Here is a 19,434-nt window from a genome sequence, read left to right as displayed (position 1 = left end):
ACAGGTACACACATACCCCCCATCAAACACTCCAGAACTTGCAGAGAAAGGCGTAACAGAAGCAGCAGAAGGTAGTCTGAGTTCACATTCCATTAACAGCTCCAGCTCTTTTCTAATTTAAGTTAGAAGATTTCAACCCAGTTGTTCATCAGCCATGAGTTCAGAGCAATCATTGTAAATTTCAACATATTTTGCAGAACACTATAGATATAGTGGAGAAGAACACACTATTCTTGCACACACACAAAGCAGAGAAGTCATTTCTATATATATGTGGAAATGCCAACTCAAAGCCATTCCAAACTGACTATTATCACGCAGTTGCCCAGCCTTGTAACAAGGAACTATAAATGCCCTACACTTACTGGCAAAAAAAAGCAGTATTGTTAGGAGTTACTCAGAACCTATGCCTTCAGCAAAGATGAGAGACAAATGAGGGAACAGAATACTGACCTAGAAAGCCAGAAGTGGCATGGGGAAAAACAAAGAATAACCTCGCTCTTCCTTCCAATGAAAGATCAAGGAGGCACCAAATCAAACTCAGCAAATCAGAAGAAGCTACTTTTGCACGCATGCAACTGAGCTGGGGAATTCAGTGTCACGTGAAGCTGTCAGTATTTCCATAACCCCCCAAAGTAACAAACTGAAGAAACTTCAATCTAAAGTTATTAAACACAGAGATAGCACCCCAATTTAATGTCTGCAGCAAAAGTTAGTGGAGGATGGGAGAGCATACCGGAGAGCACTAGCAGAAAATACTTATGCTTGCCCCATCTTTGCATTTTTGTTACCCAATACTCACTGTTGGAGACTGAATGCTGGACTTAACTCTTCAGTCTGATGGTACAAATACATGCCTCTGCAGCAAGCAGAACATGCTATCACTGTTCCTCTCATCCAAAATGCTTCCCGCTGCCTGCAGAAGTATACATGAAAATGTTCCTCTTCCTCCAGATTTCCTCTAATCACATATTCCTCTTCCCCCTATAGACTTATAAACCACAGGATTCCTATACAAATAGCTCACAAGCTTATCATGGGAGAGGGACCTGCAGGAAGAGGCTTCTCAATCTGAAGAAAAAACAAAAATACTGCCTTACTATTGCTGTGGATACAAAAGTGAGAGTTAGGAGAAAACCACTGCTGCCTTTTCCACCCCAAAAAGTGGGTTCCCCATAGCATCTGATGCTTTAAAATCTTATATAGAGGAGTGTTACCATTAGGTCAGTGCCTGGCAAAGCTCCATGGAAAAAGGAGACAAGATATTCAAGCAAAGAGGTGACCAGAGAGTTGTTGCTCCCGCAAGTTTTCATCAAATTAGCACACATATCCTAGCACGTTCTGCCTTATGAGGAAAACTTATGCAGGAGAACTGCAGGGAGTGTTCATCAGTATCTATCTTCCAAAATATCTCAGTAGTGCTGTCCTGTCCACTTGCGCAGTGCAAGACAGCCAAGTGCTGAAGCTGCAACTCACTGAGTAGAGCCACAAATGAAGTGTCAATACAGAACTTCCTCCGCACTGGACACTCATCCAGCCCTGCCTTTACATGGCTGTACTGACTAGCAGCCACTGGGATTCCAGTACATGGCACACTTATAAAACCAACTGAAGGGTGGAACAAAAGAAGGGGGACCCCTGGAATCCATTTAACCCCACATGAGCTACTTTGTGCACTAAGCCCATCTCCAAAGGCAGACATGTTTCACTAAGTCACAGAATACTGCCCCAGAGGTATGGATGTCTTTCCCAGGAGAGCACAGCACACCAGACACTGGCCACAGCCATATGGTTGATGGGACAGGTCATAGGCTCTTCTCCAGTCATAAGGCAAACATGAACTCTGCAGCTAGCATTCCCACACCTAAACTCATCCACGTTAACCTCTAACCCATGCCCAGATATTACATGTGGGAGTGTGCTAGTGGGCCAGGCTTCAGTTGTCAGACTGCATTAACCCTCAGTGGCACAGATGACCTTTCTCCAGTGACTGGGCTCATGTCCCAGGACTATTTAGTTGACTCGTAATGACATTGCCGATTACTCAGGAGGGAAAGTGCCTGATGCAGCAGTTGCAATACATAGCTTCCAGGATAAGTGTTCCAGGCTGCTTAACATGTAACTAACAATCTAAAATCCTTTCAAGCATGGGTGAGCCCAAATAACCTTCTGTCTTCAAGGTCTTTGTAAGAATGGAACAATCTCCACCCTCCCACCTCCCCTCCCTTTACAGTCCTTGCCAGGTGCAAGGAGGAAGTGACTACATAAATGCAGCATTTCTGCAAATCCCATGAGCAGACAATACAACCTTTTTTATATGACTGGATTTTGTATTTAAGATGCCTGGAATGTTATCACTCTAAGGGAGCTCTTATTTACAGCACAAACTCCAAAGGAGAAGGAACTATTGCTATCAGTAACTCAGGCTCTAGTTGCTGCTTTTTAATAGCCTTCTTTCAGAAGATTTACTCCATACTTTTACATGGGCTTTGAGGTATACCAGCATTAGATCTTTAGCTAATACAGAGTTTCAGCACTTAAGTTTGTGTAGCTGTAGTCAGGTATCTCTTTGTTGTTTTGCACAGGGCAGTAGAGGCAGCATGACCTGTTCTGAAACCTGAACAAATTCATACGTTAATACAGTACAACTAATACAGCTGCATTATGCTGCTAGAAGCAATAATTCAGTTCTTTAGGGAAGCAAAGTTTTAATTTTACCTAGCAACTGGGCACTAGAAAAAAAAAACCTCAAATTGCTATTCTGTGATCTGCAGGAGACGTATGAAGAACATTATGCTTTCAATCTGCCTTCAGAAAATAAACTTGGAAGTGTCTCTTTGATCTTGTAAAAATATACAGGGTTGGTTTTTTTTCTTTTTTTAAAGTTTAGATCTTAAAAGTAGCAGCAAGGAAGAATGATTACAGGGAACTTCCACTTTGAAAACTTAAAATCTATCAGGGTCAATTAAAAAAAAGACCACTTTATGACTGATGCAGTTAAAATACAGTTGATAAATCTGTGAATTTGTTTATTGATGCCACATGCAAATGAACTAAAACACTTCCAATAGCTCTTGTGTTTTCCAACTGGAGTTACATACCAATGCCTAGCAATGTTTGGAGGCACTTACAGAGCAGTAAGAGAAGCCAGTGCAACTATGTGAGGATATTTTTACTGCCAATAAATCAGTTCTTAATTCCAGCAGGATAAATACATGTATCTGAGCATGTCAATTACAAAAATTGTTAAAATCACTGATAACAGTGCCCTGCAGGAGTTACTAAATTCTTTCAAACCCTTCCAGTTCAGGAGCTTTTAGAATTTACTGGCACAGTAAATTCACAGTGAAAAAAAAATTTAGGAGAAATTAGAAAGAAAGGCGCTTAAGGTATAAACTTTTGTAAGCTATGCACAGTCGATGCAAACACCTTTCAAAAGCAAACGCAAGACATTCCCAGCTTACCAGTTCACCTGCTTTCAATAACTCAGCCACAGTAACACAGGTGAGACCTTCCACCTTCAGGCTGACAGCAAGAGTGTTGGTAACATATTAGCATTTTCTCTCAGGCTCTGACTCCCCAGTTGCTAGTCAGATCTCTCAGCAAGCAATCAGTCTATGCTCCCCAGCAAAGACTTCTAAGTTCAAATGAAGGTTAAATGGCAGTACAATGGGAGACTGTCTCAGCTTGGCCCAAGAGGGAGCATTTTCTGTACTGTTTATCCTAATTGCTAAATTTGAGAGGTAGGATTAGACTATATATGAAACAAAGCCCAGGAATTTTTTAAAACCTCTTCATCATATTTCTATTGGAAATTCTAGCAGAAGTTCCTAAGGTTTTGCTTCAAAGGCTGGATGCCAGTTATGATGAACCTTCTTTTTGCTCCTTCTATAGAAAAGGCTATCATCATCACAGACATTCAAATTCATTAAAAAGGCAGAAATGAGGTGCCTGTTTCCTAACCAGCCTTCAAAATAATCAAGAGCAATAACTTCAACAGAGCCTATTTCTACAGAATTGAGGTATTTCTGAACAAGAAAAATGGTTATAGTTCTTCTGAGAATACTACGCAAAGAAGTACAGTTGATTTTTATCCCCATTATGTTAACTGTGAGTAGGAAAGATCTTTACTTAACATAATACTCACCTTCCACATTTTTCTAACTCCTACTTTATTGCCTGGAACTTTCTAGCACAAACAGGCCAGCATGAACACAGAAGCAGGGAAGGAAATACTTCCCTACCACATCTGAAACAACCTGAAGTCCAGTTAGCTGTCGTTTCTCATAGATCTGCAATTCAGCTTATCAGTTACTTACTTGCAAGCTGTCCCCAATTTCTGAAGAGCAAATCACAGCTGTCAAATTACATCAATTACAGGAACTGGTTCTGTTTTTACAGCTCAACAGGTGTTAGAATTTAATTATGATGTCCTTGAGTCCAAGACAAATTTCCAGAAGACTTTTTTCTTTCCTTTACTGACATTTCCTATCTACTGCTTTTATAGCCCTTCTGGGATTAACATTGAATAGGCATGCAGCAGTCTTTTGTAATATTGTATTTTTGCCTCAGTTCTCAGGATGTTTAATGCAGAATTCTTTGGGGAAAGTAATACAAGTCTACTACAAAAGAGGAGCAATAACATCTTTAGCAGATTGGGACAGAGCTGCAGACTATGCAAGTTTTGGATAGCAAGGCCCCAGCCTTGGCCCAGAACAAGAAAGTTCATGCTGGGAGATAGCCCAAGCTTCCACAGATGGTCTGTTTTCTATAGAAATAACTTCAGGAAAGACCAAATATGGATATTCATTTTTCAATACAAAAGCACTTTCCTAATTGAGAGTCAAGATTTCCCAGTCACACTTCAGTGGAAATATCACAACTAGCAATCCCAAACTAGCCTTTAGGGAAAAGCAGCAGATACAAAGCAAATACCCTTTCAGGGTATATAATCCTCACTGGTACTCTTCAGAACTTGGTAATTTCAGATCCAAGAACAAGTGAGAGGTCTGTCTCCTAATCTGTGGAACTCCTGACAAACCATCTTTCTTCTTCAGTAAGCTAAAACCCTAACTTTTCCATACCCAGGATGGCTCATAATATATATAGAAAATATATTGTAGCAATTGTTCAGTCTTTAACTATAGAACTAGTAACTACGTTAAGCTCCCAGGAGAAAGTACTCGCACTATTTCCAGTCTTCTTGCCATAGCAGTTAAGGCAAAACCACAGCAAAACACCTCGCAGTCAACCCTGCCAAAGGGTCATCATATAAAGTTCCCTTTACACGGGAAAAAAAGGTTTTCAGCAGCCTTACAGCCTGTACATGAAACAAGCAGAAAATATGCTGAATGACTTTTCATTAGCAGCAGAACTTAAGTTCAAGTACATGTAAGTGAAGACAAGCCAATTCTGGCAACTCTAAGAGTGCTTCTTCAAAAACATGTTTTAAAAAAACCCTTTCCATCCCTGCCCCCTCCCTTAATGTTTTTTTGGGGGGGGAACATTCTCAGCACTGTGATACTGTTCATAAATACTATTTCAAAATGTTCTGAAGGTAAACTTCCTGCTGTTATATTTGTTACTACACAGTTCATAATCTGTAAAACATACAGAAGGGAGAGCACAAATTTCCACAAGCCAAATTTCTTTTCGTTTGCAACAGAAAATGGGTAGCTTAATAAAATTTTCAGAACCAGAAACGTAACTCTTTTCAGAAAATATTTATTCTAAGGTATACCAGGGAATGAACAGTAATACTCTGAACTGTCTGGAACACAATACTCAGTATATAAACTGGGGGAAGTTGTCTGGGAGGCAGCAGTGTCTGCTCTGGAATGGCCCAGCCATCAGTCAGCAGGTGGCCAGTGATGGTATTGTGTATCATTTGTCTTTGGTTTTATTTCTATTATCTAAATTTTCATTTGCAATTATTGTATTTGATTTCAGTTATTGAACTGTTCTGATGACTAACCCACAGGTTTTTACATTTTTTCCAATTCTCCTCCCCATACCACCAAAGGGGGAAGAATGAATAAGCAGCTGCATGGTACTTAGTTTTCAGCAGGGGTTAAACCACAACACACACTTAAAGAGTTTAAGTCTCCGATGTTTCTTTTAGGACTCTGGTATCTGCAACATCCCTCCACTGTGACTGAAAACAAACAGCTAATGCTCATTGCCTATTTTGTCAAGGTAAGTATACCAATTTAATGGTAACTGTATATTCTTCCTCTTCAATGATCTTAAGATTATTTAGTACGTTTCAAACAACTTACCAAGTCCAAAATAAGGTCTAAGCATTTATTTCAGTACATTCACCTCTAGCTTCTTTCCACACATATAAAATAACCCAACTTTATTTTTTAATCCTCACTTGCAACCATAAAACTAGTACCATCATTGGTGGGACAGTGTTTCTTCAGTTACTGAGAACTCCAATCATAGGGGAAAAAAAAAGTACTGGTTACTGGTCTGGTGAGAATACTGAAGTATGAAGTGTAGCTCAGGGGTGCCCCAAAGCACACATCAGTACTTCAGATTTTTACCTCCAACATAGCTCAATTAAACAGTAAAGCTGGCCTAGCACTGAGGCCTTAACTGGACTCCACTTAGCACTGTTTTCATGCATGCTAGAGCTGAAAGCAACATCAGCTTCTAACAGGAAAAAAGAAAGCTTTTACTTCAGTCCACTGCCAATCATGCCCTCCCCACAGTTACTGACATGCCCATTACTTCATGTATTTTACAGCCCACAACATTCATGTTTCACATTTTTAAATGAAGACTGGCTGTAACTGCCAAGTAGTATTCAAATACGAATTAAAATCTCCTCAGGAAATTCCCAAACTGCTAGAAAGGCTCTCTATATTTCTCCTGTTTCTTATACTGGTCATCCTCAGACAGAATACTGAGCAAGGCAGACTTTCTCCCACTCAATACAGCCATTCTTCTGAGCATCAAACACCACTTTGTCCTCTGGAGCCTGCAGGAAGTTTGAGACAATGGCAGAGAGAAGTACTGTCTTCATAGCCCTCACAGCTCAACTGGACTATCAACTATAAAGGCACATGACATGAAAGAAAATGGAATTCATAATTTTAATTTTGCTTTTCCAGTTTATATTCTCTGAGGGAAACACACAAGGGCAGACAAAGTGCTTGTAATACCTGTTCTAACAAAAAGTACAGAGAATGTAAATCATTGGACATACACATCTACATAGCATGCAAAGGCCTACCTCTGTACTCCACTCACCTTAAATTACAATTTGTCTGTTAAATTCTCTCATACTCCAGATCACAACTCAAAATTTGTCCTCTGAACTGTGGAGGGAGCATACAGAAAAACTACTGACCCAATATCAGGGTGGTAAACACTCTGCAATATATAGAATACCTTTCCTTGAGCAAAGTCTAACACTGCTTGCTCTGCTGTGTCCATGTTTGACTGTCAGAGTCTTACTCTCTACCAACTGCGACTTCAGTGCCTGTTTTTAATTGTCAAAACTCATACCCAAGCTTTATGTGGCAAGTTTACACAATTAAGAGCTGGTCTGCACCAGAAGGTAGCAACCCCAAAGCCAGCACACGCTATCTGTGGCTAAGGCAGCACATAATTACTGCTCACTAGGATCAGTTATTTCTGACAGGCTCCACAGTAGCCAGTGTACCCACATAGCAGGAAGACTGCTGTGCAAGATAGCAGCTAGCTTAGTTTCGCTCACTTGCAGCTGTTTATGGATCTACAGCCTCCACCGGCAAGACAGGTTCTTCAACAACACACAAAACCTCCCACCTTAACAGTGACCTCACTACTTAAATGGAAGCAAGGCATTTATGCAGAACTACTCTTGTATCTTCCCTGTGGTTGCAAGGTCCTCGATTTCAAACCCACCACTCATTTAACTCAAAAAAAGGCTCTGTATTTTTTTTGCCCATTAACCAGGACTGGCACATGGCAATAATCCAGAACAAAGTTTGTCTAGCCATTGATTTCTTGGACCACAGCCCAACAGCCATGTGACACTTGAAGCTCAACAGTAATGACAGCTAGTTCAAGACTTCCCCAGACTATTTAAAGCACAAAAAAGCAAAGTGCTTTCATGCAGTTTACTATATAATCGTAACTGAGAGCTTTAGATCTAGCAAGCTGTTTTGTAAAACTGAAGTTCAAGGATTTTTGCAGAGACATCTCATGCCACGTGTTCCAAACCTGTCACACTAATTCTTCACAACTACATCCCCTTATCTCCATCACTTGTATAAAACATCTTTACTAGACTCAAAAGCATGCCAGAACTAAATATGCAAGTGGTCTGCAAACAAAATATCCCTCTCCTGCCAAGCAAAAAACCCATTACAAGTATTACTCTTTCCATCTTAGTTATAAAAATTGTTTCTGCACAATTTTCACTAGTCCTATATTCCAAAGTCTCTGGAGTATAGCATTATAGTTAAAACATTTGTTCATTTTTGTAAACATCACACTAATATTTTTCATTGGTTACCAATCTTCTGCAGGCCTAAAGCACAAGAACATTCATAAACAATGAGTCTGCAGCTAAACAGCCAATATGTCTTGCCACTGGCCACATCTACCTTTCCCTATGCTGAGGTGTATCTTTTAAGATTAAACACTGCTTCTGGAGACAAGCCTCCACGGCCTGGTATGTACAGTAACTTTCTCTGGCACCTTTCATCTAATATCACCAGAGACCATTCCCAAAGTATGTTTTAGAACACATAGAACATAACCGATCTGAAGTACTTTGAGTATTGTTACTGCCACCTACATCCCAGACATTTTCTCTTATTTTACACTAGAAATCACAGTAATTGTCTCAGATCTACACATACCAATACCTCAAAAATTTCTACATTTCATATTGGCATCACTCCAAAGGATAAAAATACGGTACCTGAACATGCCAGAACACTCTTCTAGCCCCTGTAACCCAAGTCATGGGCAGATCTTCTCAAGCATCTACCAAAGTACTTAACAAGCATCACTGCTGTATCACCCGTATCTCTGGTCTTTAGCATCTTTCCTCCACAAGAGGCTGACCTTGCTAGGACCAGCAACTGTTTTGACTTACCATTCATGGAGCTTCACTAGATCTTGTCAACAGCACTCAGACTTTTCACAGAAAAAGCGCAGTGGGCAAGAGATAGAGACCGGTCCTGTCCCACTTCTAAAGTGCATAATCATTAATGGTATTTCTGTTGTCCAGGAGTCACTCAAGTACAATGTGGCTTATCACATGTCCAGCATGTGCTGTACCAGTCAGAGCAACAAAGCACAAGTTGTCAAGGAACACCATGGTGCAACTACAAACCTGATGTGCAACAGCTAGGTTTTCCACATCCTCATCTTTATTCAAGAAATAGCATGTACAAAACATAGCACATAGAAATATCTACCCTTCTCAGTAGCATTTGTTCACAAAATAATAAATCCCACTGAAGGGAAAGCTGCTCTGTAGCTTTCTGAAGGTTCCAGCACACTGTGATTTACACAGCCACTTGCTGAAAAGGTGCAGCCTTTAGGCAAAGTCACTGGTTTCTGCTTGTTAGCAATAACCACAGCACAGGAGGTGCTCAGCCAATACATTCCCGGAGCTCAGACATATCTCTAGCATACATTTTAGTAGTTACATGGATACTTATTTCTGATATTCCCTATGCTTTAGGTGCCCCTACTGGTAATGTTCTGCTCTTCATGATACTGCCTAGACAGAAAATTAGGCTTTTCATGGGATTTGTCACTTAGATACAAGCACATGCCATGAGTATAGGAATTCCTCCAATTCTCAAGGGAGAGCACTGCTGACATCCAGTGCACTCATTCTTAACTGCAGCCTATAAGGTAGTTTTATTTTGCTGCATTTTGAAATGATTCAGTTACTGTAGCTCTATCAATTTTTACATATCCTGTCACTATCTCATTTCTTCCTTTATAAAGCATTTCTGATAAATCAGGTTTGAGTCATGCTTTAAGACAGATTACATTTTATGTACATAATGATTTGTCTCTAAAATCCAGTTTACTCTGTGACCAATTTACAATCCCTCAGTCTTCTGTGGAAGAGGGCTGATTTGCTGAATACACCAAATATGCTGCTACTGCAATACAGCCCCACTAGTTTTCAAGTGGCTGCTCAAAGCATGAGCTCCAATGTGTGTGCCCCCTTCTCCCACTGCTGACCTCTTTTCCACACAAAGCTAACATTGGCAGTATGCTTCTTGAAGGGCAGTTCCACTGCTGTGATACTGGTCTTTTCATGCTGTAATGGCATAAATTTCCCTCTCCCCCACTAGACAGACTGCAATCCAAGCCTTGGACCTTACCTTTTCTGTAACCACACATTTCTCATGATACCTGTATGTATTTCTTGCAAGTGTTTCATGTTTATGCTTCCATGCCACATCCACCTCATCTACTTCATCCCATCTCCTGCATGACCCCACCCTCAAAAAGCAGGCTCACTGGTTTGAATTTGAGTACCCATTTTGCTTTCTCCCTGTCTTTACAGGGCCTACCTGTGAGTTCCATTGTTTTATTACAGATCTTCAGTATCAGCAACTCTGCAGACCCTTATGATATTTTAAAAGGGCTAAATACCCTGAGGGTTTTTTTCACCTATTGAAGCTCAACACTGATTTCCCTAATATTGCTGCTATCCTCCCTACAGAGGGCAGCTCAATGTTTTGGGAAAAAGCAGTTTTAAATATGCAGAGTGTGTGATTTTGGTTAACATGCAGCTTCTGAGAACAGTATCCACTAAACAAAACTTCAGCGGGCTTTTAAAAGCACAGCATCGCACTCCAAGCCAAAAAAAACTCTTCCGGTGTTAACTCTTCCTTCCAGTTACAGATCATCCACATTTGTCAGGCAGCACTGGCAAAGTGTTCCAACTCATCACTGGAAAAAGAGAACAAGGCTCATTTGAGGGAGAAATTGCACTTTGCAAGTAAGACACAACACTATACATCAAGGTGTTACCATTTCTGTAAAAAAAAACTAAAATCTCATAGAAGTTATAACACTTCTCAAAACCTTTTGGTTCTCATCTCAGAATCCGGATCCGTATTTGTTTTTTCAGCAAAGAAATCAGGTTCGGGATAGGATCATCACAGATGAGACAGAAGCAATATAGAAAACATAAATTTAATGAAACATTCTCCAGTCCTTTGATATATTTCAGTAATAATATACACTTAAAACCTTGCACGTATGTTTGAAAGCTAACCATGGTTAGACACAGCTATCAGACACACACTGTGCCTTGGGGAAAAAGTGTTCTTAAATTCCAGTTATGTACAGAATTACTATACCAGTTTAACATATCAATTGATCAAGTGTATTAAGAACTGTCATAATACAAAGAATTCCCTGAACTGCTAGCAGTTTAGACTTAAAATGAGAAAACATTTTGAAGCTTTTCAACTACATACCTTAATAAGCTAAAAGCATTTGTTCCTACATTTTTGATAATTTTCCTCTAAAAAGAAAAAAAAAAAAGACATTTATTAGTTCAGAAAAAATTCCTTCCATCTCTCAGAATACAACTTGCCATCTATTTAATCTCTCATACAGGTCATACTGCATTAATAAACATGTGCTGGACTAGTATCAGTATTCAGCAACTTTTGTGAAACTTGCAAGTGTAGTCATGCCACAGTATTTTTCCTCTCTTGGCAAACTATTGATCAAATTTGCTATGAACTATGATAGGCAACTAAGCAATCAAGTATAATTCCCCTTTCCTATAAGAATCTCAAAGTTCATTTCTGAAAATTCGTTAATACCAGGTTCTTAACATCTAACAAACCGTTAAAAACTCCAAAAGTTAAAACCAACCAACAAGCAAGCATTAAATGAAAACCCCTGCATTCAGGCAACATTCTTCTACATACAACTCCTGCAAGCAACAGAACTTTGTACTCCCATATAAAGCTTTTAAAATAATCCACATTTATTGGAATTCAAGAGTTGCTACTTCCAGTTTTACAATTACATCAGCCATGTAAGTCACTCCACTTCCTATTTGTAATATTGCCTGTCTAAACCATACAGCATTTTATATGTAGTACTGCTTCACAAGAAGTTTCACTTGCACATTTGAATTTTGCATACTGGACAAAGTCCTTCAAAAGAATAAAATTACAGATGTTGCAGTAAGCCAGGAAAATTAGAACTTGTCCTCACATTTTAGATTTTTAACATCTTAACTAAAAAGAATCTGTGGATACTCAAGACCCAGTGCAGTTAAGTGAATTTCATTGAAGAAAAAGATTAAATTCAGATCTTTAGGTAAGAATGAAGTCCTTGAGAAAACCACTAGGAGCACTCGATGCACAGTAAGCATTCATCAACATGCTTTTTGCCTGCTGCAAGCATGTTATCTAGCCCTTCTGAATTAGTTTAGCTCTGAAGATGTAACAACTTGAATATAATTACAATTCATTACAATTCACCACCGAATTCCACCTTTAATCATTAACATTACTTTTTCTAAATGCTCACATCTAAGTGAGTCTCTAGTTAAAAGTCTCTAAGAGGGTCAAAATGCAAACGTCATCACTATCTTTCAAACACCAGCACAACAGTTCCTTACTAGGGTGCTTTTAATACTCAGCTAAGTTTTATTTACCCACTAAGACATGATACCTCAAAATTACAGGCGTCTAGCATTTCCTCCTCTCCTATTTAAAGGCATTAGCTTTTGCAATAACAGATACCCATGTCAACATGGACCCAAGGCAAGTTTAAATAATGCACCAACATCCTTATTCACAACTTGAAGAATGGTAGCATCCAGGCTATCCACAGGGATAGCAGCAAAAGTAACACTGAGATAATGACTGAAAGATTAAGTGACTTTTGAAAGAATTAAGTGGTTTCATCTCAGTAGCCAGATCCATACAAAATTTCTCATCAGCGTATCAGGTTTGGCAGTTTCATCATGATTCACCACTTAAATACCGGGAATTGTAACATAAGTCATACATTCCACAAAATAAATTGTGTCTTCCATATGTAGATGAACTGAAAAGGGACATTACCAGTTACAAAAATTTTCAGCTCCTTTATCAATGTTACCTCTTTATCTGTTGTACTACAGTTATCAGGAAATCTTTCATCATGATACCTGACATTCTCACTGTTAGAAACTGCTCACAACATTGAGTAAAATAATTACAATATATTCATGCATAGCATAGTACAACCCATTAGGAACAACCAAGTTTTACTCTTGTGGATCTTACTTCCTCCCAGCTACTGGTTGTAAGCTTTGGAGTCAAATTAAACTGAATGCAGATCCTGAAGTTATTTCCTGGCATCTCCAGAAAGTGAGAATATCAACTATCATTGGAACCACATTTGCCTGTATATATTAACAGGTCTCTAGATGTCCCCTTTGTTCTCTTCACCTAAGCACTTTCTTAAACTGATGTCCCGATAAAGCCCAAATTAACATTTAAGAGCCATCCTGAGGTAATCTTTGTCAGATTTAGTATGAACACTCTGGACAGGCTTATTTCACCAGCTCTTCTGACAACGACCCAAATACACTGTACACCAACTCCCTAGCCTACACATTTCTAGACCAAGTATGCCTGAAACACAATGCCACCTCAACTGTAAAGCTGATGACACACCTAATTTGATCATATGTGAATTTTACTAATCTATTTATCATACTAATTTATCCCCACTAGTCATTCAAAACATACATAGCTTTCAAGAAAATCCACTTGTGTGTAACTGTTGTTCTACTCCTGATAGTGCTTCCATGAAGGACTGAAACTGGAATTAAACAAAAATTACCTGTTAAAGTTGAAAATGTGCCTTACTGTGGTCTAGCATAATCTCATATTACTATGCCAGAAGAATAATCACCAAGTACTAAAAATCCAATTTTTCACCCAGCAATTTAATACTTCAAGATGAAATTTTTTATGCACTAGGAAAAAAAAAAAAGTACCCTGACTTGGGTTTTGGATCCTTTTGCAATCACGACAAGGTCTGAGGAATGAAGGTATTTAAGCTTCTATTTCAAAAATATTTATGAGTGGCACATATTCACAATGCAATACCACTGCCTTTAAATAGTTTGCACGATCATTAACTCAATTACATTCAAATATGATAATGTATGCAGATTAACTCCAACAACATGCCCAAGGCCAAACAGCTAACCTGCACCACCTCCAAGATCAGTATAATTTAGCACAAGTTAACCGAGTGATTTATCATGTAGATCTTCATGCTTATGCCATAGCAAAAGAAATGAAACTAAGAACAACTGACCTAAGGGCTCACTTTAGCTCAGTGAAGAGCACAGAAAAAAACATCAAATTCAAAAAAAACATCAAATAAACTCGTCGGTTTAATGGAGGCTAGCAAAACACAGCGTACTCTTAACCAGTTTTCCTTTTGTCCCAAGCAGTAGCAATAAAAAGATAACCCTCTAGCATTTAACACATACTTTTGAGACACAAAAATACAGAAATCAAGTGAGAAATTAAAGCATGTTATTTTTATCAACAACAGAAATGTGGTGTTACTTCCAGATCAATAAAATTAAAAACTCCAGAGCCATTACCTTAATGCTTCTACACTGGACACCACTGAAAACTGCTCCATCATACCTAAAAACAAACAACACCTGAAATGAGTATATTCTTATCACCAGACCACTAAGTTACATACATTGAGACAATCATCAACAATCTCTCAAGTCTCAGAAGCAATAATGTTGTCTTAATTTTCAGCAGGCCTTTTAGAAAAAAACATGAAGCCAGTTTTAAGTAACAACGGAATTATTAGCCACATCCACTTGAAATCCCATGTTTAAAGTACTGTAGAAATAGCTGCATGTGCTATTACACTTCAGTCCGAAGGATTTTTAATGAAAATTCATAATCTCAAGGTTTCAGTCCTTTACGTACTGATTTCAATTGATTTAGCGAATTCAGTTTTCAACACATAGCAAATACTTAAATCTACCAACTTAACCAGCCAAAGAAAACATAGGAGAAAGTATTTATTTTGTCATATTCTATACTTAATATACACACATTCCAATAATGTTTCTCTATCTGCACTACATAAATCAAATAAATATAACCACCATTAAAAAATAACCTATTAAACATGTTTTGCTTCAGATTACAAAACAAATTTAAGCCATGGAAAATCTCAAGCTTGCTTATTACACCCAATAACCAAGCATTACACCAATGGCTTTTACAAACTGATTTAGAAATTTTACTGTTCAGTAACCTAAGATGTGACTCGGGCTATCATTAGAGAAGCCAATTCAACACAGAATGAATGTGCCCCACGCCTTCCTACACGAATGCACCCATTTCCTAATCTTTGTTTGCAGATAAGAGCCTAGGATCCTACCAGTATTTTCTTATTGCATTTCTTGTTCTTCGAGAAGTACTAAGGCTCAGTGACATCAGCAACTCCACTTTACTCACTAGAACGCCTCATGCCCATGGTGATGTTTGGGTCGATTTCATTCCTCAGCGTTAGCGAGTATTTTAAGTGTGAACTCAAATGGCAAGGGAGTGAACAGAAAAGCAGCACCACCCAGGCAAGAGGCTGCTCCCGACCCCAGCCGATGCCGCCGGCAAGCAGTATTTCTCATATCATCAGCCCCTGAGGGCATCCGAATCGCCCCCGCCGCCGGCCGGGCCTTCAAGCGATCAAAATGGCGCAGGCCAGTCGCGCCTCGTCGGGCGCCGCCCTCTTCAGAGCAAGATGGTGCCCGCCGCCCTCGCTGGCCCCTGCCGCGAACTACCCGCCCCAGCATGCCCCGCGCCGCAGGACACCGCTTCCTGCAAGGGAAACCGGCCACGCTACGCTACCACCTCCCTCTCCGCGGAGGCGCGCGGTGTGCTGGAACATGTAGTGCACCCCTCCATCCACTCTCCTCCGCGACGGCGGCAGCAGCGAGGAGCCATACACTAGTGTTCCGTCTTTCAGTCTGTTAGGGGATTCGTGGCTGTGGCCAGCTGAGCGGGAGGGCAATGTCACCGCCCGGGCTGGGCGGGAGGCTGCCGTCGGCTTGGCTGCTCGTCCTCCGAGGGGGCTGGAACACGGGGCGGAGGAGAGAGAGCGGCTGCCCACGGTCGCTGGTGATGGCGTGCCCTGAGAGGGACGGACAGAACGAGTGCTCGTGTCCGGGCTTTGGTCCCGGTGCTGCTTGTGCATTTTGTATTACAAAGGTTTTGCACAAAGCGGAGAGCTGGCAAATGAAGGCAGGAACCTGACGCAGCTTCGCCTCCCAGGCAGATCAAATGCTTTTCACTGAGTGCTTGTTTCTTCTATGTCCTGTTACTGTTCTCTAGGGCTTCAAGTAGTTAACCTTCTATATTTTTTCCTGTATGCCTCAGCTTTCCTTCGTCTCTAATTAGATGTTTCTGAAACCTTAACCACAAGCATACCCTTTTCCTTTTTGGAAACATCACACAACGTTTTATATTTGTATAGCAAGACATCAGGGCTGAAAAATCTCCTATTACCCACAACAGGCAGAGAAGCAGTTTTTCACTCTAGGAAGTGTAAGAATGCTGTTCCACGGTGAGCCAAAGAGAGGGCTCCCCCAGTACCAGTTGTTAACTTCCAACGTTAGCCACTGGAAGTTGCACATCAGTCAGAAAGCAGCTCAGTCTCCAGATGAACCAGCCTCCTGTACTACTGTGGGAGCACTGGTGAAAGAAGTGCGAGCAGGCATTGGGATACAGTGGCCATAGTAGGAGTGCTGCAGCTTAGATGGTGTTTAAAGTGACATGAAACCATATCCCAACTTCTTATTAATGGAGGTCCTCGTTAATCGTTTGTAAGAAGTTAACTTTTTTTTGGTCTGCCTGTTTATTGAGAGGTTTAGTGTATCAACTTAGTTGAGGAAGCCAGGAAAACCAATGAACAAAACCAGGGAGCTTCTGAATTTAGCTCCCTGCAAGGCTGTGCATTCCCACGCAGTATACACACTGGTGGTGGGCTGTGAGGATGGAGGCACGGACCCAGAGGTAGAGTGCAAGCTGGATCGTTTATTGAACAAATTACATGATATTTATATGCTTCCAAGCAATTAGCAAAGCACATCTGTGTTTGCCTTGCGGTTACATCAGGTGAAAGGTCTATCTGATTTTCTTATCGGCATCCTCTTTCCAGTTCCGACGTCCTTGTTCCTTGCCAGTTCCAGCATCTTCCAAGTACCAGTCAGGGACAGGTCACTCTTAATTGCCTACTGTAGTTCTTCCTTCTCATGGTCACTCTTAAGTGCCAGCTGTAGTTTCTCCTTCCCATGGTCTCTGACAGCTTTGATACATTCCAACCCCCACAGTTCCCCCTTCTTGTTTTTGCAATGCAGTATACACATGTCTTTCAAAAGCTTGGGATAACATTCACTGCATACATTGTAATAAACAAGGTACAACACATATAATGGCAAAGAGAGCAAGCAAAAAGATCATTCCTCACTTAACCAAAGTCAATAGCCACCCAGTTATACCCCAATTAGAGAAAAGTGATGATAACCAATCTTTATCATCCTCCCTTAGCTTCATTACACTTTTACGGATACTTTCATGTATGGATTCCGAATGGTCTGACAAATTCATGCAACACATTCCTTCCAAAATTTCACACCCATGTCCATGTGCTAAGAGGAGAAAATCGATTGCTGCTCTGTTTTGCAAAGTCGCATGTCTTATAGAGTCAACATCAGTGAGCAACACAGAGAGAGCAGATGCTGTAGCATTAGTTTGTTTAGCAAGCCAACATCCTAACTTATTCAAGTTGCCAAAGCCTGAGCGCTAGCTACTCTGGGAGCTAAAAATGAAGCAGCTATTATTTCACCTGGGTTCCAAAAATATACTTTGTCATCGCAGCTCGGTTGAAAAGCCTGCTTTGACCTTCGAGAACGCAATCCTCGTTTATTTATTATCATAGTGTTATTAGGGATAAACATGCCTAAGGTCCCTACTGCACACAGGCCATCCTTTATATGGGATAGCACCCTTTGCCAGGCCCGATCTTGTGGCAACTGAGGCATGGACTCTGTTTCTGGCTACAAACAAAATCCCTTATTGAGTGAGCTTACAGGATTTTACAGTATTCTGTTTAGCGGTTAGTAGCAGTTAGTTCTTTTGGTACCTTTCCATCACAAAACAATCTTATCGATCATGCACTCTTTCAGCCAATCACATTACTGTCCACATACCTTTGCGTGAGTAATTATTTCTAAACATAGTTCTCTGCTATCACTACTCGTTACAATCCTCTTGACTACACATTCTTTATCTTGTCTTAAGCATCCTCCTGTTTCCAAATTTACAGTCCTCAGAAATTATCTTGATCTTTCTTCGGTTCCACCCGATGTTCTTTCTCCATTTCTTTCCGACTTGTCCTGTTCACTTCTCCCAAGGTTTGTGGCTGATAAGAGTCCAGATGTCCGGGCTCTTGTCCAGCTCTACTGGCACAGCTTCGTGCGCAGCATTCCCCTCATCTCCCCCTTCTTTATAAACTAACGAAACATTGTTAATAGATTTAGTGAACAAACGATTTATACAAGCAATTAAACAAGGGAGCTTGATTAAAATACACAGAGATTTTTACACAGGTTAATGCGATATTAATAATGTTTTTCAAGCATGCACTGATGCCCTATTCTGACAGCAAACTTTCTAGCCAATTCCAGCTACTCTCCACTCGCAACTTCTGAACTCCGTCCTTCAGGTTTTGAATTACATCATGGACAGACTCAGAATGACTAGACAGGTTCACGTAACACATTCTATCAAAGTCTTTACAACCATGTCCTTGAGCTAATAGCAAAAAATCTATGGGAGCTCTGTTTTGAAGGGTAGCGTGTTTGACTGAATCGTGCTCTGTTAAGAGACCATTGCTGTGGGTGAAAGACCTGCGGGGCAGAGGCTGGGTTTCTTACCGCCTCTCACCGGGAGGAGTGGACCCCGCGCCGCCCCGCAGCGCGCATCTTGGCGGGCGCAGCGCGTCCCCGCGCCTGCCGGAGCACACAAAGGCGAGGGGCGGGCGAGTATCAGAGCCCTCTGCCCGCGGGCAGGCAATGGGGGGAGCCCGCAGGAGCCTGCTGCGGCCGCCGCCGGGCGAGTGAGTGAGGTCGCGGCATCAGGGAGGTGGCGGCGGCGCGCCCGCGTTCCGCAGCTCCTTATCCCACCGCTGCCACTAAGTGCAGCCCCTCGGTCGGAGGGGAGCCCCCTCCGCAGCCTCCACCCGGCTCCCGCGGGAGCGCCGTTTTCCTCCCCGCCGTCCAGCCCCCGGTTCGCCTCGTGACGGACGGGATGTGGAGCATTCAGGTTGTGGGGCAGGTTCACAGCACCTTGATTTTCCGCTTCTTTTTTAATGTTTTTCCACATATCATGCGGGTCAGGG

General features: G+C 41.0%; 1 protein-coding gene and 2 non-coding genes across 3 annotated transcripts in view; all 3 read right to left on the bottom strand.

The window, feature by feature from the left end:
* Positions 1-14,640, bottom strand: part of SYNCRIP (synaptotagmin binding cytoplasmic RNA interacting protein) — a 47,062-nt gene extending 32,422 nt beyond the window's left edge. Inside the window, exon 1 of the mRNA XM_057412528.1 lies at positions 14,612-14,640. The gene's annotated coding sequence lies outside the window, so the exon portion shown is untranslated. The remainder of the gene's footprint in view (positions 1-14,611) is intronic.
* LOC130600867 (small nucleolar RNA SNORD50) lies at positions 11,071-11,141 on the bottom strand. The gene has a single exon (XR_008972543.1). It is a non-coding gene; the product is annotated as a small nucleolar RNA SNORD50 (small nucleolar RNA).
* Positions 12,907-12,973, bottom strand: LOC130600869 (small nucleolar RNA SNORD50). The gene has a single exon (XR_008972544.1). It is a non-coding gene; the product is annotated as a small nucleolar RNA SNORD50 (small nucleolar RNA).
* Positions 14,641-19,434: the final 4,794 nt, after the last annotated feature.

This window comes from Pezoporus wallicus, unplaced genomic scaffold (assembly GCF_028554395.1).
Source record: "Pezoporus wallicus isolate ANWC-B61680 ecotype Strahan unplaced genomic scaffold, APGP_CSIRO_Pwel_v1 contig_4788, whole genome shotgun sequence".
NCBI lineage: Eukaryota > Metazoa > Chordata > Aves > Psittaciformes > Psittacidae > Pezoporus > Pezoporus wallicus.
This window is presented reverse-complemented; position numbering and strand designations above follow the sequence as displayed.